General features: G+C 39.6%; 1 pseudogene; it reads left to right on the top strand.

The window, feature by feature from the left end:
* Positions 1-12,632: 12,632 nt before the first annotated feature.
* LOC101346352 (procollagen galactosyltransferase 1-like) lies at positions 12,633-13,493 on the top strand (annotated as a pseudogene).
* Positions 13,494-22,007: the final 8,514 nt, after the last annotated feature.

Here is a 22,007-nt window from a genome sequence, read left to right as displayed (position 1 = left end):
CATCTGTCATCACTGGCTGTGCTGCCGTACCTCTTCTGGGCCTGCTCCCACTGGCTGCCAGGGGCCCCTTCTGGGCCTCTCACTGTCTTCCATGTTACAGCCTTTGATCAGTGTTACAACTCTTTTAGGAAGTTCCTTGCCTCTTCTCTCTCTGCTTGTTTTTTCTGCTTCTTCTTGATGCTTCTTTTCTTGCTTCTTTCTGTATATAAACCTCTGTGGGGCTGGCTATTTAAATACACAACTCCTTGTCAATTTCCAGCCCTCCTACCAAGGCCTAGCACTGACCAATACCCTCTCTCCTCTCAGTAAGGCACCATAGGGCTACAACTTACCTCATTTGCATAGTATATTGACCAGTCTCTGCAAGATGCATACCAATCACAGGGTAGGATGCAGCCCAAGGCCAGGTAGAAGGTATCAAACCAAGTTGTTTACAACTTACCCAGGCTATTTCAATCAACCTGGACAAAAGTAACAAATTCTCTGGGGTAGAAAACTAGGGCAAAGGTAACTCCTCAGGTCTTAGGGGGAAAATCACAAACTGTTTTCCCAAAGAACCAAGGCAAAGGGCCACAAAGAGGAACTCATTTCCGGACACTTGGCAAAGGGAAATTAAGATGGTAGAAGGAATTAAGACTGTTTATCATTTAACCTTAAAATAGTAAGATTATCCTACAATGTCTGACAAGCTGAATATATTCAAAAGGTCCTTAAAAGTGGAAGAGCAAGGCAGGAGAGTAAGAGGGAAATTTGACCACAGAAGAATGGTCAAAGCAATGCAATGTTGCCAGTTTTGCCAGTGGAGGAGACAGGGAAAAGCCAAGGAATTTGACAGCCTCTAGAAGCTTAAAAAGGGAAGGAAATGGATTTTCCCCTACATCCTCCAGATAAGAAGGCAGCCCGGCTAACGTCTTGATATTAGCACAGTGAGACCCATACTGGACTTCAGACCTACAGAACAGTAAGATAATAAATTTGCATTGTTTTAGCCACCGAGGCGTAGTAATTTTTTATAGCAGCAATAGAAGACTAATACATATTTGGAACATCTGAGAAACAAAGACAAAGTGCCAGGTACACATTGAAGTTAACTTTAAACTAAGTAACAGTTTAGCTCAAAAAGAAAGATTGTCACCCTTGAGTATTGTGTTCTTTTAAAAAATTATATATACATAACACCAAACAGACAACAGCTATTGTAAAATATACAGGAGAAGGCTGGAGGGCAGGGAGTTTAAGGGAATGAAACAACTAGAACAGAAACAAGGAGGATGTTGACACAATTTGAAGAATGTAACCAGTGTTAAGGATCATTATGTCTAGAAACTGTTGAATGGGAGTAGGATTTGCTGTGTATATTTTCCCCAAAAATAAAATAGAATATTTTTTAAAATGCATAATATCATTTTCTGTAGATCTTACTCTTCTAATTATTTAATATAAATTTCAAGTGAAAATAAACATGGTAGAAAATAAGCATACTTGAAGTTGTGATCATAAAAGGGCAGATTTTCTTCTTTCACTCATCTTTCAAGGGAGTATAAGTATCCCGAACTCTACATAAGATGGCAAAGAAGGTTGAAAATATTTCTATTGTTTTGATAATCTAATTAGGAAAAACAATTTATTTTTATAATTTTCACTCAATCAGTTATAAATGAATACATTCATCTTTTCATATATTCATTGGCCCTTTCTATTTCATCTTTTAAACTTGCTTGTTCATGTCTTTTGTCTATGTTCCTGTTGATATTTTCCTTTGGCCTGGGACTCAGTGACAGTTCTATACTAAGTCTTATGCCTTTTTCTAGCATACATATTGTAAACATTTCCACACAAAGTTTTTACTTTTTCTTGTAACGCTGTGAAAAGTGTCTTTTGTCATGGAGTAACTAAAATTTTTTATACAACGACTGGGCTAATCACTGTACTTATCTGACAGGATTTGTGAGCATCAGTGCACTTGAAGAGATGGACATCAGGAAGCGAAAATGAGCACAGTTTGAGGAGGAGCCAGGGGAGGAGCAGCATCACTTGTAGAAAACATTACTCAGGACACCACTCCAGACACCCACCCTATTAGGCGCTGGTCCATAAAATGAGAAAGCTTTCTCTTTTCTCTTGACTCCCTCTTTTACTTGAACAAAACGCCTAACACTCCAGACCCATGCTTTCCTGTGTGAACCTGGAAGCTTTTCCATATTGCACATGTTTAAAAGGAAGAAGAGACGAAGCACACCCTCACTAAGCTGCTCTGAGAAAGAAATGTAATGACAGAACGCAAGTACCTGGCAAATCTGTTAGGATCCTGAGATGTTTCAAACGAAAGTTATGTATTATTTTGAGAAAACTAATTAAAACATGAAGAAAAAATATAGATCAGTAAATAAAACACGTAAGGAATGACTCTGGCATAGGAAAGCAGAATTCAGGTCTTCTTATGTGATGACACCAACAATATCAGAGTGAAGCAGCAGGTAGGCACCATTGCACTGTGCCATATTTGATTATTCTATCTCCCAAACAGCCATTGTACCACTTGAAAAAGTACTTTGGACGTGTTGTAAACTGGCTGAAGAGAAGGAGAATTTTTTTCAGAATGAATTTTTAAGGAAATTATTTTATACCACAGGGATCTCATTGTAGTCTTATTTTAAATGACGTCCTAAGCCATCTACCTGTCTATGAATAAGAAGTAAGTTATAAATGAAAAAACTGCATCAATTCCATTGGAAATTGATGTAGCCACAAAAACAAATGTTTTACCAAATTGAATTTCAAAAAAGATAATTTAAATATCATGAATAGAAATATATTTATAAGGCATATGAAAAAAAGAATATGAAAAAATAAGAACACCTAATTAGTGAGTAAGAGAGTAGTAAAGTGTAAGAATTAATTCATTCCAATTTGTTCTTTTATTTTTGAGGAAAAAACAAAGAATGATAAAATAAACCAAAAACTAAATACAAATCCAAAATAACTAAATAATGTACAAAGTGCCTTTCTGCTCTCGGCCTGGGTGGTTACGACTGAAATGGGCAAGTTCATGAAACTCAGGAAGGTGGTGTTCTTCCCGGCCGGACGCTACTCCAGATGAAAAGCCATCGTCATGAAGAACATTGATGATGGCACTTCAGACTGCCCCTAGAGCCATGCTCTGGTGGCTGGAAACAACCTCTATCCTTGCAATGACAGCTGCTATGTGCTAGAAGAAAATTGCCAAAAGGTTAAAGATCAAGTCTTTTGCAAAAGTTTACAACTATAATCACTTCATACCCACAAGGTACTTTGTGGATATGCCCTTGGACAAAACTGTCATCCACAAGGATGTCTTCAGAGACTCTGCTCTTAAATGAAAGACCTGGCACGAAATCAAGGTAAAATTTGTGGAGAAGCTGTCCAGAAGCTGCGGTTTTAGATCTTTTTTGTTTCAATCATTAAAAATACAAAAAAAAAAAAAAAAAAAAAGCAAGTACCTAGTGAAGAACAGGTTCTCAAATGTCTGCTGTCCTCCCCGAGGCTTTACAACAAAGAGAAAACCATGTGCAATCTGAGTAGTGAGAAGCAATTTTAAGAGCGAAAATGTAAACTCCACTCACCTAGAGCAAGGTCATTTTCCTTCCTACTTCTGATGATAAAAGAAATCCTGCCCAACCCTGAAATAGGGAAAGAGAAGGAAGACATAAAAAGGTGGCCATCCATGTAGCTTACCTTCATGCATGCTTATTGAGAATTAGCCATGGGGCTCCTTGATCTAGGTGGCTGCAACTGCACAGGGCTTGATGTGCAGAGCATGACATGGACACCAGATGGCCTTGACCCCTTTCAGTTGTGGTTCAGTGAACATTCTCCACAGCTACACACAGTGCTTCTATCACCAGCGTTACCTTGTGGCCCCAAGACAGCAATTCTGATTCTGGTACAATAGATACTGAGATAATGTATTAAATAAGAGTCAGCTCTGAGGCCAAAAAATACATGGGTTCAAATCCTGGCATGTCTTCTCACTAACTTTGTCATCTTGGTCAAATTAATAACATCTCTTTGCCTCAATTTTGTTATCTGTAAAGCAGAAAGTAAAAGAGTCCCCATTGATGGGATTGTTGCAAGTTGGAAAGCTCTTAGAACACTACCAGAGTTCTTAATCCTTTGCAGCTATAGAAAAGCAGTATGCAACTGTTCTGATAAACATGATTTCTACCAAAGGAACATGGTAAGATAGATGGACTTCTGATGTGATTTGTCTGTTGGGTGAACATCACATGTAACATCTGAAAAATCTGTTAAATGGGCTTGACTATCTTCCCTAATAAATTGGTGTCTTAACAATAATATTTAAATTGGCATAGACAATTATTTTGTAAATGGTGTGGAAACAAGTGAATTTCTGTCATTAAGCAGAAAGGGCCTAAAGAGGACTTTTTTCAACATAAAAATAAAAAGGTGCATCACAAATGCCTGGTAAATCTTCTAGTATCCTTGAACATTTGAAACTAAAGTTATGTATTACTTGGATAAAACAAACTAAAACATGGGGGAAAAAATAGATCAACATGCTTGGAGGAAAGAAAAACATTAGTTTTTTGCTTTGTATAAAAGTAAGCAACCGTACTCTGATTAAAGTAAAATTGGAGACTTCTTGAAAACAAAGAGAGGGCTCTAGCCGGGAAAAGACTGAATTCCACGGAATAAAATCCAGCACTTCAAAATGGCGATGCTGCAGTGCCGTTTTATAAGGCGGGAACAAAGAACATGAAGTACGTTACTTGATTAGTATTTACAGACTTAGATCATCGAAAGATATTACTTGATTAGTAATTACAGGCTAACATCATCGAAAGATATTACTTGATTGGTAGTAGATCATTTTAAGCCGAGACTTCTGTGGAGGGACCTCATAAGGCAGGACTTCATGTAACGGGAGCTTGCAAGGCGATGGGCTTACAAGGACATACATGTTTTTCTTAAATTCGTTACGATGTGGTAATCATAAGGGTATGTGATGGGGGGGTGGTGGCAGGGTAGGTACATCATTATTACCTGCCGTTCCTCCCTTAGGCTAGTTGCCGTGTAGTTACATCATCATTACCGGATGTCCCTCCCTTAGAAACACCCTGCCAGAACAGTGTAGCTTTATCACAGAGGGGAGAATGTTTTCTTCGTTTCATGATTAGGTCTGCACAGAAGACACGTGTTGCTAGGGAGAAGATGGAACTAGCAATAAAGGAGTCACACCCAAACCTCAAGCCAGCCATTTCAGATTTTATCAGGTACCTCGATTTTAAAATTCCCTGACACAGTTTTTATTAAAAGAACACAAGAATCTGGAAAAAACAGTTTGATGCAGCCACTTTAAAAAAGTTTGACAGTTTATCAAAAAATTAAACACGAAACTACCAATCAACCTAGCAATTCCAAGCCTAAGCGTCTACCCAAGAGAAATGAAAGCACATCCCCACATAAAGACATGTCCATATAAAGACTTCTAAGTGTATGTTCCTAGCAGCATTAATCATAAAAGCCCCAAACAAAAAACAACCCAATTAGGCCACCTGACTGGATAGACAGTGTAGCCGATCCATACAATGAAATATTGTGCAGTAATACAAAGGAACGAAATACATACATGCTACAACATGGACCAACCTTGAAATCATGGTAAGTGAAAAAGCCAGTCAGAAAACAGTACTGTATGATTCCATTTGTATGGCATTTCCAGAAGAGGAAAATCTACAGAGACAGAAAGTAGGTTGGTGATTACCTGGAGCTTGAGGAGACAATGGGAATTAACTGTAAATGGGCATGAGGGGTCTTATTGGAGAGAGGAATACATTCTCCTACTGATACCCGTGACTGGTGTGCCACTCAGTAAAGTTACTAAAAATCATTGAATTGTACATCCGAAATGGCTAGATTCTATAATATGTAAAATATATGTAAATAAAGCTGGTAAAAAAAATAATTCTTTAGTAATCTACATCTCACTTAAATGAACAATACTGGATTCTGAGTCCATATTAATATGAAATTTATATTTCAATGAATAAACAAATAGGGGAGAAAAGAAAGTTGGACTTTACAGTAGAATGCCCACTAACAAATACATCTCTCCCGAATTTATTAACTACAAATGGTGAGATTGTAACTTTACAGTGGAGGCAGATGACAGACATCACCTTCGCCAAGTGAACAAATTTGACAAACCCACATCATTGGCCTCCAGATGTGTTGTACTGAAAACACACTTTACCTCTTCTGTGGTATTCTTGCCAATGATGCATCATCCAAACTGAAACATGAAAAATAACCACGTAAACCTCAAATGAAGGCCTTTCTCTAAAATACTTGCCCATACTTTTCAAAAAATCAAGAACAAAGAAAGAAAGATTGAAGAATCATTCTAGATAAAAGGAGAGTATACAAACATGACAACTAAAGGTAATGCATACATTAGATCCTGAACTGGGAGGAAAACATTTATAAAACACTTTTTTGGGAGATAAGAGAATAAATTTAAATATGGGCTGTGGATTAGATAAGAGTATGTTATCTAATATGTTACCTGCTATTTTCTAAGGGATAACAATATTAATTAATCTAGTATAACATTTAAAATCATCTGGTACATTATGTTATGAGGAATTGGTGGTTTAATGGTAGAATTCTCACCTTTCATGCAGTAGACCTGGGTTTGGATTTCCACGCAATGCACCTCATGCACAGCTACCACCATGGCTGTGAGCGGTGGTTTGTGTGTTGTTATGATGCTGAACAAATTTCATGGCCTTAAATGACTAAAATGAAAGGCCTGGACATCTACTTTTGAAAATCAATGAAAACCCTGGGTATCGCAACCGAACATTGTCAGATCTACAATAGATTGGGGGATTGGCACAGTTCCGTTGTGTATGGGGACACCATGAGTTTGGGTCTACTCTAAGGCAGCTCACAACAATAATATATTATGCTAAAACCCTATAACCAGCCCCTTCGAACTACTTCTTACAAAGTCATCCCATGATTCCTCTCTTTGTGATTCCCTGGCTGCAGGAAGCTGAAGTAATCTGTCTGTGATTACAGGTGTATTCCAGATAGTACTTGGCTGATGAGCAGCACCAAAGCCAACAGGCAAAATGTAAACAACTAGTGATTCTGGGTAAAGAGTATATGAGAATTCCTTAATACTATTTTTTCTTATTATGCTTTAAGTGAAAGTTTACAGTTCAAGTCAGCTTCTCATACAAAAATTTATACACACACTGCTATGTGACCCTAGTTGCTCTCCCTATAATGTGACAGCACACTCCTCCTTTCCACCTTGGATTTCCCATGTCCATTCAACTAGCTCCTATCCCTGTTTGCCTTCTCACCTTGCCTGCAGACAGGAGCTGCCCATTTAGTCTCATGTATCTACTTGAGCTAAGAAGCACTCTCTTCATAAGTATCATTTTATGTCCCATAACCAAAAAACCTGTTGCTGTTGAGTTGATTCTGACTCATAGCAAACCTATAGAACAGAGTAGAACTGCCCCATAGGGTTTCCAAGGAGCGCCTGGTGGATTCGAACTGCTGACCTTTTGGTTAGCAGCGGTAGCTCTTAAACACTAAGTCACTAGGGTTTCCTTATGTCCCATAGTCCAGTCTTATCTTTGTCTGAAGAGTTGGCCTCAGAAATGGTTTCAGTTCTAGGCTAATGGAGAGTCCAGGGGCCAAGTCTTCTGGGGTCCCTCCAGTCTCGGTTAGACCATTAAATCTGGTCTTTTTACCAGAATTTGAGTTCTGCACCCCACTTTTCTCCTGCTCCGTCAGGGACTGTGTGTTCCCTGTCAGGGCGGTCATTGGTGGTAGCCAGGCACCATATGGTTCTTTTGATCTCAGGCTGATGGAGTCTCTGGTTTATGTGGCCCTTTCTGTCTCTTGGGCTAGTATTTTCCTTGTGTCTTTGGTGTTGTTCATTCTCCTTTGATCCAGGTGGGTTGGGACCAATTGCTGTATCTTAGATGGCTGCTTACTAGCTTTTAAGACCCTAGACACCACTAACCAAAGTGGGATACATAACATTTTCTTAATAAACTATGTTATGCCAATTGACCTAGATATCCCCTGAAATCATGGCCCCCAGACCCCCAACCCTGCTACACTGTCCCTCGAAGTGTTTGGTTGTGTTCAGGAAACTTCTTAGCTTTTGGTTTAGTCCAGTTGTGCTGACTTCCCCTGTATTGCGTGTTGTCCTTCCCTTCACCTAAGATAATTCTTATCTGCTATCTAGTTAGTGAATACTCATCTCGCTCTCTCCCCACCCTTGTAAAGAATGTTTTCTTCTGTGTTTAAACCATTTCTTGAGTTCTTATAATAGTGGTCTCATACAATATTTGTCCTTTTGCTACTGACTAATTTCATTCAGCATAATGCCTTCCAGATTCATCCATGTTATGAGATGTTTCACAGATTCATCATTATTCTTTATCGTTGCGTAGTATTCCATTGTGTGAATATACCATAATTTGTTTATCCATTCATCTGTTGATGGGCACCTAGGTTGTTTCCATCTTTTTGCTATTGTGAACAGTGCTGCAATGAACATGGGTGTGCATGTATCTATTCATGTGACACCTCTTATTTCTCTAGGATATATTCCAAGGAGTGGGATTGCTGGATCGTATGGTACTTCTATTTCTAGCTTTTGAAGGAAGTGCCAAATCGATTTCCAAAGTGGTTGTATCATTTTACATCCTTAATACTATTTTTGTAACTTTTCTAAAGATCTGAAATTATATTAAAAAATTAAGAGCAAAAAAATCAGGATATAGTCATAGTAATGATATAATAATGATGTGGCGGATTAATTACTTTTGTGCGTGGCCTTTCTAGCCATGGTCTTGTAACTCCCACTCAGGTGACTGTGTGATAGAGTAATTGTGGCCTACAAAGGGGATTGGTCAGTTTTGCCTTAAGAGAGAGCCAATTCCAGAGCAAAGACGAGAGCCTACCATCACCAAAGAAGAGATCCACAGCAGAGACTGGCAGCAGAGACCCACAGGAGATGGCACAGTGGGCTTCCTGACCCACAGAGTGAGAAAGCTGAGTGCCTTTGGGCAGAAACTGAGGGAGAATTCTAAGCCTGACCCACAAATTTGTGAGTTACCAGCCTCCACAACCGCATGAGCCATTTCCTTTATAGGGTTTGTGAGTTCTGTGAGACGTTGCAGGGAATTAGGGAACACAAAGATGGGAGGGAGAGTACTGAGGTGAGAGGGAGTAGTTGATGTTAGAGATGATGGAGTGGTACAGCAGCTTGGAAAAGTTAGATATTTGGGACATCTTTAACCTCTGCCTCATAGGAACCAGCTTTGTACCGATCCTTATAAAAGAAATTATTCATTTAAATGATGATGATGATGATGATGATATTAAATGCTGGTTCATTAGATTATTCTTTTTGGAAAAGGTTTGGAAATCTCCATATTAAAAATGATAAGGGGAAAACATTATGGTAGGCAGGACACCAATTTTGTAAAGCATGTACAAATAAGTAAATATACAAACATACACGAAGAACCACCAAAAAGAAACACTTTAGAACCTTAACAGTGTCTATCTCTACATCTTGGAGTAAAATGTAATTAAAAATTTTTTCTCTGTATGTTTCTGTATTCTCCACAATGGTATCATTCTATAAGAATATAGAATACTATTTGAAATAAGTGAGTTGATTCCATTCAGTTCCCTGCGGCTCAAGAATACATTGGGGTTATAAACTCAAGACTTAAACTCAGACTGCCTAGGTTTGAAATCCAGGTTGGCCTCCTACCAGCTAGTGACAAGGGGCAAATAATTTATGCTTCCTGTGTCTCCTCGTTTTTAGGATAGGGAAAACAAAAGTACCACTTCACACGGCTGCTGTGTGGCTACATGCATTGATTTTAATAAAACATTGTGAAAGAGCACTCTAAAACCGAGGTGCTTGATGTAACTAAAATGGCTAACAAGGTCTAAATCAGACTTCATTTTGTCTTAGGCCCCTACTTCTGCTTTTTTGAGTATGTGGCCCATGATCACACTCTCGACCAAGATAACTTGTTCTGCAACATACTGAGGTTAGCCACGCAGAATGTGTTGCAGAAAACAAAAGAAACCAGCTCCAGGAAGCAGGAAACTGTGGCTAGGTTGACTATCCCAGCCAACAGAAATTCTTGGGGAATGGGTCTTATGAGAGCATGTTGAATGTAAACCAATCAAATGTACCCCTGTACCTTTTCCCGACTCTCTACAGAGTTCTGCAAAATTGTGTATAAAAGATGTGCCCTTATGCTCCCTCTTCAGAACACCATTTTGAAATTTCATTTTGGTGCTTCTGGATTTTCAAATCTTTGAATCTGAATAAAACTCTTCCTTTATTTTACAGAAACTCTCTTTCCTTTTTAACACTTTGAGGGTTTTTTTTTTCAGTTTAATTTTTATTGCTGTGCAATGTATGTAACAAAACATTTGCCATTTTAATTAGAATCACCATATTTTGCAACAATCACCACAGTATGTTTCCAAATTTTTTCATCACCCATGATAAAACAAAAATTATATTAAGTCAATAATAAAAATTTTTTGAAATGTATTTAATAAATGATTTGCAAATCGGGATAATATTTCGACTAGGGAATAAAAAACGTTCCCAAGTGGAAAGAACTTCCACGTTCTTATATCTCATCTTTTCGACACTGCCATGGAAACTGGCTAGAATAGAAATGATAAACAATTTGTGGTCAGAAAGGAATTCATACAGTATTGTCTTGAAGAACAGTTAAAATAATTACTGATTTACCTTGAAACATAGCTCTAGTCTGACCCTGGAGTTTCTGTTTCTTGAAACTGACTGCACATAGCTATTTCTCCAAAAGAATCCAATGCCCAAGGCCAATTGATCTTTTCTAATTTATCTAGACTATTGTCTAGATCAAGCTGGACAATGAATAAGGAAGACTGAAGAAGGATCGATGCCTTTGAATTATAGTATTGGTGAAGAATATTGACTATACCATAGACTGCCAGAAGAACAAACAAGTCTGTCTTGGAAGAAGTACAGCCAGAGTGCTCCTTGGAAGAAAGGATGGCAAGACTTTGTCTCATGTACTTTGGATATGTTTTCAGGAGGGACGAGTCCCTGGAGAAGGACATCATGCTTGGTAAGGTAGAGGGTCAGTGAAAAAGAGGAAGACCCTTGACAAGATGGATTGACACACTGGCTGCAACAATGGGCTCAAACAGAGCAATGATTGTGAGGATGGTACATATTGTGCAGTTTTTTTCTGTTGTACATAGGGTCACTATGAGTGGAAACCGACTCAATAGCACCTAACAACAACAATAACATTGTTTGACTCAATCGTGACTTTAGAAAACCACTTTTCTCAAGTCTCAAGTTTCAAACATCTCAGGGCAATGGCCTGAGTGGGTCACCTCAACCTCCATGAACCCCAGAAATCTGAATTCTGGAATTAAACTCCATTCCTCACCCATAACAAAAACTCTGTACCCCTTAAGAAATGCCTACCTCCATCTCCCCCCTCACCTGCTCCTTATATTTTGGAGTCTTCTTATGGACAGCTTATTACATGGGAATCCATGACTATTTTTCTCCATATATAAAAGAAATCCTTAAAAATAATGGTGTTCATTACTTGAAGATTCAATACTTCAAAGATATCACCACTCTCCCTAATGATTCATAGTATCGATCCAAACTCAATAAAAATAACATCATGTTTTTTTCTCAAGATACTGATAAAGTGGCTATAAAAGTTATGTGGAAAAGCAAAGAGCTAAGAAGAGCCAGTATAATCTGAAAGAAGAATGGAATGGGAGATCTACAGTAATGTAGTAGTGTTTTTGAAAGGACAGACAAATAAGGGAAGAGAATAGAGATCAAAATCTAGATAAAAACAAACACTTTTACTTAATGTATGAAAAGAAAACTGCAGTAAAGAGGAGAATGAGGTCTTTTCTGTATATATTTCTGGATCAATTGGATATCCATATGGGGAACAATACTAATCATTATCTCACAGAACTCAAATATATAGAATCCAAAAGGATTGCAGATTTAAATCTGAAAATTAAAATGATACTTTTAGGAAAGAAGCATCAAGAACAACTTTGTTACCTTGGAGTCGGAAAAATTTCTTAAATAAGACAAAAAGAATCACCAACTATGAAATAAAAACTGGAAAAATTTGACTGTTTTAAAGTTAAGGAGCTTTGTTCATCAAAACACACCATTAAATAGAGTAAAAAGTGAGAGATTTTTAAAGTATGTATCAAACCAAAGACTCATTTGCAGATGATAAACACTCAAATCAATAAGGAAAAGATATGTAACTCAACAAAAAAATGGGCAAAATACTTGACTGAACAGTTCAGAAAGAGGATGTCAAAGTAGGCAATAGCACATCTGGACCAGAGAGGCTAAAATTAAAAAGACTGAAAAAAACAAATGTTGACAAATATGCCAACCCTTGCATACCACTGGTGGGAGAATAAACTGGTCGAAAAACTTTGGAACACTATTTGTAAGTATCTACTAAAGTGGAACATATTCATACCCTATAACTTTCATCTTGGTGCCAGACCAGACCCCAGACAAGATGGGCTTTGACGACGTCTTCATGACCAACTTGAAGTGGCAGCAGGACCAGCACAAGTACATGCTGTGTGCACTGTGGGTGCAGAGGATCACCTGCCGCCTGGTAGAGGCCACAGATGGCAAAGCCATGAACACTAGCCAGCTGGAGTTACTGGGCATTCAGATGTTTCTGGGCTACCGGACCCCTACCACCGGCAACCCCTCACCAAAGGTGAGCTGGGCTGCTTCCTCAGCCACTACTCCACCTGGAAGGAGGTGGTGGACCAGGGGCTGCAGAAATCACTGGTGTTTGAGGACAATCTGCACTTTGAGATCTTCTTCAAGAGGGGCCTGATAAACCTCATGAAGGATGTGGAGCAGGAGGGCCTGGACTGGGATCTCATCTACATGAGCCAGAAACAGATGCAGGTGGAATACCCTGAGAAAATCGTGCCCTGCATGAGGAACCTGGTGGAGGCCGACTGCTCATACTGGACACTGGCCTACATGCTGTCCCTGCAAGGCACCCGAAAGCTGCTGTCAGGCTGCTCACCAAGATGCTGCCTGTAGATGAGTTTCTGCCCGTCATGTTTCACAAACACCCAGAGTCTAAGTACGAGGTCCACTTCTCTCCCCACCCTCCAGCCGCCACAACCTCGTCTACCCCACGCACTATACAGGGGAAGACAGTTATGTGATTGACACGGAGACGTCAGCTGTGTGAAGCAACAAGCACGTCAAGACCAACTGGGACCACGCCAAATCCCAGATGAGGGAGCAGCAGGTGCTGAGCCGCGAGATCAAGAACTCTGACGTGCTGCAGTCCCCGGGGGACAGCGCGATCCCTGACTCTGAGAGGTCAGTGCAAAAATAAAAAAAAAAAAAAAAATAGCAGCCATCACCAGGGGCAGCGCAGGCCATATCAGATCCCCCCAGCAAGCTGTGGTGTCTCTTCTCAGCACAGGGTATGTCCAGCCAGCAACAGCTCATAATGGATGCCTACTTTATGTCAGGCATAGGGCTAGGCACCGGGAAATGGGGTGGGAACTAGACCGCTGCGTTCACCTGTTTTTTCACATGCCCAGCATTTATGGAGCAGCAGTTCCTGTGCTATGGCAATGAATTAGGCATAATCATCCCCTCAATCAGCTGTTGATGGAGTTGTCAAACACATATAGGTCCCCTACCAAGAATCGGCCCTGGTAGCACAAAGGTTGAGCACTTGGCTGCTAACCAAAAGGTTGGCTGTTCAAACCCACCCAGCAGTTCCACAGGAGAAAAGGCCTGGAGATCTGCTCCTGTAAAAATTACAGCCAAGAAAATCCTTTGGGGGCAGTTCTACTCTGTTACATGCATTCACCTTGAGCCAGAATCAACTCAATGGCAACTAACAACAACATTTAACCTTTTGGTTCCACCTATAGATACATTACTCAAATAAATATACATTCACCAAATGTATGAATGAAAAGCAGCAGAAAACTTACCTTAGGATCCTATTCCTCTATGTTTACTTCCAGTACCAAAATCTGCATACCAGTTAAGTGTTTAATCAGATAAAGAAAACCAATAGAAGATACATATTAGCAGATTTATTGCAAGGAACTGGCCTAAGTGATTGTGTGGGTTGCTCAAAATCCATAGGGCATGTGATCAAGAGGGGCAAGTTGGAACTCCCTGGCATGAGCTAAAGCTATTGTCCACAGGCACAATTTCTTCATCTTCAAGGAAGCCTCAATATACCCAAACTATCTGTACAAACAATATGATTTATGCTGAACACCTTCTTTCGTTCTGGGAGTCTGAATTTTCCATACATGCTAAGCAGAGGGTGCCACATGACCAAACACAAATTAAAATCTTGGGCACTGAGTCTATAACGAGCCTCCCTAGTGGCCATTTTACGTGTTGCCACATATCGATGCTGAAGGAATTTAATATGATATGCGTGTTCCAAGCTTTGGAAGTTTGTGCCTGGTTTCAACTTCACCCCACACGCTTTTTCCCTTGACTTACTTTACTTTGTATCCTTTCACTGTAATAAATTATAGTCACGGATAAAACTATATACTGAGTCTTGTGTGTATTCCAACTGAATCACAGATCCTGGGGGTGATCTTACGGACCCCTAACACATCACACATATTGAGACAGCATAGACTTTTCAGTATCTAAAATCCTGTGAAAGTATGGTTCAGAAAATCAATTATAGAAGTCTCTCTACTAGATATACTTTGCTGAGTGTTACGGATTGAGGTATCTCCCCAAAATATGTATTGGAATACCTCGCCCCTGTACCTGTAAATATGATTGTTTGTTAATGAGGTTATACCAGCATAGAGTAGTTCCTAAACGTAATCACTTCTGAGTTATAAAAAGAGCAGAACAGACAAAGAGACACATACGGGAAGAAGACAGATGCCAAGGGATTCATGGAACAATCAACAAGGACAACCCCCTGAAGCCACACCTAGAATTTGGAACTTTTACCACCAGAACTGTGGGAAATAAATTTCTGTTCTTTAATAACAGCCACTTGTGGTATTTCTGTTACGGCAGCACTAGGCAACCAAGAGGGTATAAGCCCTTTAAGCAAATATACTTAAAATATCACAGTGGAATGTCATCCAAACCTGCTCTTTGTCTTTAGTGGTTCCAGTCTGAGGGTTCATTACTGTCATGATATACTGCCTCCCTACATACACCCTTTTCCTCAGGGAATCTTTATTTATATATTTTACCTCAATATACATACACCCACTTTGTTCTTCTCTCCAGGATTTCCCTCTTCTTGTTAACAACCAGAGAATTTTTGCTTTTTAGAAACTGGAGTCCTATATGCCATAAGATAATATAGAAAAAACATACTATGACTCTTACCTATAAAGGACTAACACTGGTATTTTTTTCTCAAATTCTACTGTACATGATTTACTGTTTGGTGAATGTTGATATTCACTGAAAAATTAAAACATGCTTTATGAAATTATACCTTTGAAAAATCAAAAAGCTACTTTGCAGAAAAAAAATCACTAAGGTGAGTATACCCTTAAGAATTATGCATGCAGACACAAAAACTTATGAGTTTGATTATACAGTGAATGCTACAATTTTCCAATGCTGATGTTCATATCCTGTAATTATGTCTATATCATCATTTTAATGTTGTTAGATGCTGTTGACTCGGTTCCAACTCGTAGCGACCCTATGTACAACAGAACAAAATGCTGTCCAGTCCTGTGCCATCCTCACAATCATTGTTGTGTTTGAGTGCATGTTGCAGCCACTGTGTCAATCCATCTCATTGAGGGACTTCCTCTTTTTCACTGACCCTCCACTTTACCAGGCATGATGTCCTTCTCCGGGGACTGGTCCCTCCTGATAACATGTCCAAAGTATGTGAGATGGTCTCGTCATCCTTGCTTCTAATGAGCATTCTGGCTGTACTTCTTCCAAGACAGATCTGTTCATTCTTCTGGCAGTCCAAGGAATATTCAACAATCTTTGCAAACACCATAATTTGAAGGCATCAATTCTTCACTGTTCCTTATTCATTGTCCAGCTTTTATATGCGTATGAGGTGACTGAATACACCGTGGCTTGGGTCAGGTGCACCTTAGTCCTTAAAGTGACATATTTGCTTTTTAACACTTTAAAGAGTTTTTTTTGCAGCAGATTTGCCCAGTGCGATGTGTCATTTGATTTCTTGACTGATGCATCCATAGGCATTGATTGTGGATCCAAGTGTCATGGATTGAATTATGTCCCCTAAAAATGTGTGTCAACTTGGTTAGGTCATGATTCCCAGTACTGTGTGGTTGTCCTCCATTTTGTGAGTAATTTTACGTTTAAGAGGATTATGGTGGGATCGTTAACACCACTCTGTCATGGACTGAATTGTGTCCCCCAGAAAATGTGTGTAGCAACTTGACTGGGTCATGGTTCCCAGTGTTGTATGATTGTGTAATCTGATGTGATTTCCTTATGTATTGTAAACTCTATCACTATGATGAGATTATGTGTGATCTCCTTATGTGTTGTAAATTCTATCACTGTGATGAGGTTATACACATGAGGTTGACAAGATTAGATAGTGTCTTAATGCAATCTCTTTCGAGATATAAAAGAGAGAAGCGAGCAGAGACACATGGGAACCTCATACCACCAAGAAAGCAGTGCCGGGAGCAGAGCATGTCCTTTGGACCTGAGGTTCCTGTGCAGAGAAGCTCCCAGACCAAAGGAAGATCGATGACACGGACCTTCCTCCAGAGCTGACGGATGCTATCAGACCAAAGGAAGACTGATGACAAGGACCTTTCTTCAGAGCTGACAGAGCCTTCCCCTGGAGCTAATGCCCTGAATTTGGACTTCTAGCCTACCAGACTGTAAGAAAATAAATTTATCTTTGTTAAAGCCATTCTCTTGTGGTATTTCTGTTATAGCAGCACTAGATAACTAAGACATCAAGTAAAATGAAGTCCTTGACAACTTCAATCTCTTCTCCATTTATCATGATTTTGCTTATTGGTCCAGTTGTGAGGACTTTTGTTTTCTTTATATTGAGATATAATCCATACTTAAGGCTGTGGTCCTGGGTCTTCATCAGTAAGTACTTCAAGTGCTCTTCACTTTCAGCAAGCAAGGCTGTGTCATCTGCATATGGCAGGTTGTTAAAGAGTCTTCCTCCAATCCTGTTGCCGCATTCTTCTTCATATAGCCCAGCTTCTGGGATAATTTGCTCAGCATACAGATTGAATAAGTATGGTGAAAGGATACAACTCTGGCACACACCTTTTTTAACTTCAAACCCCACAGTATCCCTTTGTTCTTTTAGAACCACTGCTTCTTGGTCTAAGTTCAGGTTCCTCATGAACACAATTAAGTGTTATGGAATTCCCATTCTTTGCAATGTTATCCATAATTTCTTATGATCCACACAGTGGAATGCCTTGCATAGTCAATAAAACACAGGTAAACATCTTTCTGGTATTCTCTGCTTTCATCCATAATCCATCTGACATCAGCAATTATATCCCTTGTTCTACATTCTCTTCTGAATCTGGCTTGAATTTATGGCAGTTCCCTGTTGATGTACTGCTGCAAACGCCTTTGAATTATCTTCAGCAAAACTTTACTTGTATGTGATATTAATGATATTGTTCCATAATTGCCACATTGTTAGATCACCTTTCTTTGGTATGGGCACAAATATGGATCTCTTCCTGTAGGCTGGCCAGGCAGCTGTCTTCCAAAATTTTTTGGCATAGACAAGTGAGTGCTTCCAGCCCTGCATCCATTTGTTGAAACATCTCAATTGGTATTCCATCAATTCCTGGAGACTAGTTTTTCACCAATGCCTTCAGGGCAGCTTGCACTTCTTCCTTCAGTACCATTGATTCTTGATCATATGCTACCTCCTGAAATTGCTGAATGTTGACCAATTGTTTTTGGTACAGTGACTCTTTGTATTCCATCTTCTTTTGATCTTTCTGGCATCATTTAATATTTTCCCTGTAGAATCCCTGAACATTGCAATACGAGGCTTGAATTTTTTCTTCAGTTCTTTCAGCTTGAGAAATGCTGAACATGCTCTTCCATTTTAGTTTTCTAACTCCAGGTCTTTTCACATTTCATTATAATATCCTTTGAAACCTTCTGTTCAGCAATTTTACTTCATAATTTCTTCCTTTTGCTTTAGCTACTCTATCTTCAAGAGCAAGTTTGAGTCTCTTCTGACATCCATTTTGGTTTTTCCTTTCTTTCCTGTCTTTTTAATGACCTCTTCCTTTCTTCATGTATGATGTCCCTGATGTCATTCCACAACTCGTCTGATCTCTGGTTATTAAGTGTTCAGTGCGGCAAATCTATTCTTGAGATGGTCTCTAAATTTAGGTGGGATAGTCTCAAAGTCGTACTTGGGCTCTCGTGGACTTGATCTAATTTTCTTCAACTTCAACTTGAATATGGGTAATTGATTATCTGTTCCAGCTTCGTTCTGACTGATGATATTGAGCTTTTCCATCATTTCCTTCCACAGACGTAGTCGATTTGATTCCTGTGTATTCCATCTGGTGAGGTCCACCAGTATAGTCACCATTTATGTTGTTGAAAAAAGGTATTCGCAATGAAGAAGTTGTGGGTCTTGCAAAATTGTATCATGTGATCTCCGGCGTTGTTTCTATCACCAAGGTCATATTTTCCAACTACAAATCCTTCTTGTTTGCAATTTCGCATTCCAATCATAATTATCAACGCAACTTGATTGCATGTTTTATCAGTTTCAGACTGCAGAAGTTGGTAAAAATCTTCAATTTCTTCATCATTGGCCTTAGTGGTTGGTGCATAAATTTGAATCCTGGTCATATTAACTGGTCTTCCTTGTAGGCATATGAATATTATCCTATCACTGACAGCATTGTAGTTCAGAACAGATCTTGAAATGTTCTTTTTGATGATGAACGTGATGTCATTCTTTTTCAATTTGTCATTCCCGGCATAGTAGACAATAAGATTGTCTGATTTAAAAATGGCCCATACAAGTCCATTTCGGCTCACTAATGCCTAGGATATCGATGTTTATGCATTCCATTTTTGAAGACTTCCAATTTTCCTAGATTCATACTACATTCCATGTTCCGATTATTAGTGGATGTTTGCAGCTCTTCCTTCTCATTTTGAGTTGTCCCACATCAGTAAATGAAGGTCCTGAAAGCTTGACTCCATCCACTTCCTTAAAGTTGACTCTACTTTGACACAGCTCTTCCCTAGTCATATTTTGAGTGCCTTTCAACCTGAAGGTTCCATCTTCCAACACTGTTCATCAGACAGTGTTCTACTATTCATAAGGTTTTCACTGGCCAGTTTTTTTCAGAAGTAGACTGCCAGGTCCTTCTTCCTACCCTTAGTCTGGAAGCTCTGCTGAAACCTGTTCACCAAGGGTGACCCTACTGGTATTTGAAATACCTGTCGCATAGCTTCTAGTACCACAGCAACATGCAAGCCACCACAGTACGACAAACTGTTATTTTAATGCCTTCATATGTTATTACTGAAATAAAACAAAACTCAGATTCCTGTACATGAACACTTATATCCATTTGAAAAATATTCAGTATCACTGATGTGCTACTCATTTTTTAAAATCTCATAATCATATGATTTCCAGGTTAAAGAAAAGTCCATTATACATCTCAATACACATTTCTTTCCAAAAATCATGCATTACTGCCAACAGAGAAAAGCATGTCAGTCCTGTCCCAATAATGAACACGTTTGATACAATTACCAAACTTTCACAGGTTTGTTTTTGGTATTTGTTTCATGGTGTGGGGGAAGAATATGGTGTAGAGAATTTAACAGCATTAATGTCCTTAAAATAAGGCATAGCCCCTACCTCAGAAGTTTTGCTCCAAAAAAATAATAATAATGCTACAGCAATTAGAAGACAATCATATCAAACCTGGAACAAACTGCAGAAAACCAGGTATCAATGATAAATCAAAGGTTGACAAAAAAATTGTCATTGGTAATGCAATGCAGTGAATTACTTTAGTAGGGCCCTTCTAGCCATAATCTTGTAACCCCAAAAAATGATTTGGTGGGACAATACAAATCACTTATAAAGGTCCACCAAGGAGACTGGACAGTTTTGTTAATGCAAATAAGGTGCATGGAAGTCTTAAGCTGGTGGGACCATGCGAGTACAGTACATGGAGGCTTTGTAGGGGATTGGTCAGATTTGCCATCCCGCTAGGCTTAAAGGGAGCCAATCCAGGAGGTTGGGTTGGGAGACCTCACCACCATCAAGAGAAGCCAAAAGCAGAGTGCATCCTTTGGACCCAGTGTCCATGCACTGAGAACCTCCTAACACGGGACACAGAATGAGATAGCAAGCAGCAGTGGCAAACACGGTAGAGTCCAGCAGCAGTGAAAGGGAGACAGCAAAACCAGGACACCAGTACGAGATGTGCGTTGGGCTTCCCAGTCTATAGAGTGAGGTCGCTATGGTGGGCACGCTGGCCCATGCAGGGTAAGTGCTGAGCACCTTCAGGCAGAAGTCTTGCTGGCAGAGGAGTGACTCAGGGCACTTGGTGGAGGTAATGAGCTTTGTTAACAATTGCCAAGCAGGGCAAAGGCCAGGCCGAGAGCAGGGGCCCAGAAGCAAAGGACTAGAAGCAGCTGTTCTGATAAAAGAACTGTATCCTGAGTTGTTCTTGTTACTTCCAAGTTCATCCTGATCCTGGATTGTAACCTGTCACCTCCCTAATAAGCCCCATAATCGTGAATACGGTCTGTGAGTTCTCTGTGGCCATTGCAATGAATTATTGACCCCAGCAGAGAAGTACAGCGTGCCATTCAAGGGACAGCTGGTGTCAGAACTGGTAAAAAGGCTGGAGGGTGGAGGTATGCCTGACCTCCACCTCACAGTGATCAGCTTTGGGCTGACCCTGGTCATTATCCCCACTGCAGTTAGCTTCTGATTCTATTACTACTACTATGGCCATTTCATGCCATGTAACCTAATATATTCTCAGATTTTGGAATTAGCATTTAGAAATGTTTGTGGGACCATTATTTTTCCTACTAGATGCCTCTACCTCACACCCTATGTACGTGCTCTGTCTGGAATACTCTTTCACTAAAATCTTCCTAGCCCCATTCCTTACTTCATTCAGGTCTTGATTCAGTTTTAATATTACAAGACAAGCATTGTCTATCTACCCTATTTAAAATACCATACCCTCTTTATTCTCCTTGCTCTGTCTTATTTTGTCACATATATTTTTTGTTAATGTGCTTATCCCCTATCACTCCTACTGGAATGTTACCTCCAAAAGTAAGATTTTTGTAAGTTTTGTTTATCATTCTCTCCTCAGGGCCTAGAACTGCCACTGTACACAGCAGGTATCTACATACTTGTTGACTTAAGGAATGAGTTAATGTACAGAGGGACCTTTCTTCCTGAGTCATGGAGATAGTCTTGGGCCCATGATGATTCTCTCTCCCCCTCCTGAAGTCAGGAGGTCTAACGCTACACCTTTTTACAGTAACTACTTTAGACACTTTCAAAGTATTATGGAAAAACCCTGTGTAACACCATTGAATACCCATTCAATTGTTTAATATGGAGTGACTTGTTACAATGTTAAGAATTTTTCAGTCTGTACTGCCAGAAAAATCACAAAAGATACTTCAATTTATACTGTACCCAACTGATTGAACAGTACACAGTGCCCCAAATAGTAGGATCGAAACTGCAAACAGAAGCTATGGAGAGGATGGGAGCCTACTGCGGTACGCTGCTGTAGTTGTGTGCCAGAGTCCATTGTGAATCATAACGACCCTACAGGACACACTAAACCTGCCCCTTAGGTTTTCCTAGCCTGAA

The sequence above is a fragment of the Trichechus manatus genome, unplaced genomic scaffold (assembly GCF_000243295.1).
Source record: "Trichechus manatus latirostris isolate Lorelei unplaced genomic scaffold, TriManLat1.0 scaffold00216, whole genome shotgun sequence".
Classification (NCBI taxonomy): domain Eukaryota; kingdom Metazoa; phylum Chordata; class Mammalia; order Sirenia; family Trichechidae; genus Trichechus; species Trichechus manatus.
This window is presented reverse-complemented; position numbering and strand designations above follow the sequence as displayed.